The following is a 2,501-nucleotide window of genomic DNA, read 5'->3' as shown; positions in this document are numbered from 1 at the left end:
CATGTAACTTGAAGAAGAAATAAACTTCTTCGTGTTAGACCAATGAGATCTGAGGGCTGTTTGTTCCTGGGATAATTACAGCCCAACTGATACAATTACTTAGAGTATATAGCTCAGTGGTGGTCTGGGGACCAGATCAGGTCTGCAGAAATGTTTTGCTTGGCCATGTTTTCTAAAAAGCCAGTTGCCAACATGTCATATCAGGAAGGCACATATAAAAATCTAGGCAACACTAGACTTACACTCCTCCTGAGTAGTCACAGCTGCCTGGAGTAGCAGCCCCCAGCTCCTCCCACCACCTGGCACCACGGGGTCCTTTACATCACCTACTAGTCCCCGTGGGCCAAGATCTTCCCACACCTGCAGGACGATGGGAAGAGAGTGTCTCGGGGTTTTCCCTCCTCTTTGCTTTCTTCTGTATGCTGCCAAAAGGGCAATGACCGGGCTTGTTTGGGTTTTGTTTCCCAACGGGGTGCTTTAGGAGGCAGGGAAGCACTCACTGTGGGCCTAAGAGAGTAGGAGCTGCAGGTCTGAGATCTGAGTTTCTTGCACACTGTGTGCATATCCATGGTCACTGATGTGGCAGTGACCAGTGGATGGGACATATCTTGGAGGGGCTCCGGCAGGCTCATTGGAACGGTCCCTTGCCAACTTTGCAACTATCACACTGGGCCAGGCAAAGAAGAGACTATTGGCACTAGTAAGTGAAAAGACTCCTTATCCCCCTCCCAGTTTACCCCACCCCCTTTGCCTCGCCCTTTCCCCATGCATATAAAATGGTTGGCAGCCATTTGCCCTTAAAGCAAGCCTTCCCCTGCACCTCTTAGATCCTTGGCATCTTTTCCTCTTGACTCAAAATTGATTTGGTGCTTATCTCTCACCCTCATGGCTTCACAGAAAGGCACCTTCCTTGGCATTTCTAAGAATCTCAGATGGGATGGACCAGCCTGAACTTCTTTCCTTGCCCTCCTGTGGTGTTCTATAGCCTTTCTTCTTTTGCTCTTTCCTTCTCCCCACCCTGCCCCTGGTGGAGCTTGCTCAGTCTGGTGCTTCACCAAATTGTGCCTGCATGTTACGTCTCCCATGGCCGTTGGCCTTTTCAATCCTCTTGGAAGGTTACACTCTTATTAAAAGTTGTCCATCTTGGTACAAGATACAGACTTATTTGCATAGTGGAATTCCTTTCAGGAGAGGGGAAATAATGCCTGGCCAGGGGAAACTGGTTTCCTCTTTGAAGAATGGATTCTTCCTTTTCTGGGATACAAGGTCCCCTCTATCTGAGGTATCACCCCACCTGAGTGTGTCTGCTCCTGGGCTTTTGGACTTATTCCAGCGTGTGTGCTGATTCTCTGTATCTTCCACTTGGCCCTGTCCTTCTGAACCACCTCACAAATGCCCCCACTTAGAAGTTCCAGGATTGTTGCCATAAGAGGGACTGCCTGGAGGAGTGGCTTATGTTGCAGGTTCTAGGACCACAGCACAGGGTCTTACTCTGGCCCTACCACTTACTCACCGTGAGACGTTGGGAACATGACTTAAGTTCCAGCTGCCTCTGCTTTTTTTCATTTGTGCAAGGGGCTAGTAACAGATTCAGCCTCAAGAGGGTGTTATGTTGTCCTAAATGTATTAATACATGTAAAACACTTCAAAGTTACCTGGCGTATCAGGAAAGCTCAAAAAAAGATAGCTCAACTCAAAGGGGTAATCTTAACCCAAAGGGATAATCTCAACCCAAAGAGGTAAACTCATCCCAAAGGCTAATCTTAACCCAAAGGGATAATATCAACCCAAAGAGGTAAACTCAACCCAAAGGGACAATTCCAACCCAAAGAGGTAATCTCAACTCAGAGAGTCTCTACATCCTTCACCCCTTTCCTCAAGAACTTAGACTCTTAGACTTCTTGCAGAGTGTTCCTCTGACTGCATCCTAGAAGACTGAGGTCACCTCTCTGCCCTGGATTTGCCTGAAGCCACTGTCACTTAGCATTCCTTCTCTTCATCCTTCTCACCCCCAGACCGTAGACCCCCTCAGGGTAGAAATCTCTTCTTCCCTTCATCTCTGCCTCCCCAACATGCCTTGCAAGTGACTCTGCTGAGAGTAACTACTTAAGAAATAGTCCCTTTTGACTTCTTAATGGTGGCTCTCTTTCCTAGAATAATGAAGGCTTTTTACGCCTTTTTATGCCCAGGATCCTGCTAGTACTGGCTCCTGCCTTCTCATACTTATTTGGATATTCTTCATTTGGTTTCCCATCCAAATGGTAACAATGGATGAGCCATAAATTGATGTTGTCTACCACCTTCCAAGGCCAGGCAAACTTTAATTCGGTTTAGAGTATGACCAGAACTAAGCCTACATCAGCTTTCCGGAGGTGGGGACTGACATGTCCAAATTTTGTCTCCTCTCCCAATCTCCAGGCTTTTCTGTCATGCTGGCTGTTCAGCAAAGTCAACCATGTGCTTGTTTGGATTATTTTTTAAGCTTTCATTAAGCCACATGC

Source organism: Canis lupus, chromosome 2 (assembly GCF_011100685.1).
Source record: "Canis lupus familiaris isolate Mischka breed German Shepherd chromosome 2, alternate assembly UU_Cfam_GSD_1.0, whole genome shotgun sequence".
NCBI lineage: Eukaryota > Metazoa > Chordata > Mammalia > Carnivora > Canidae > Canis > Canis lupus.
Note: the sequence above shows the minus strand (reverse complement) of the source record.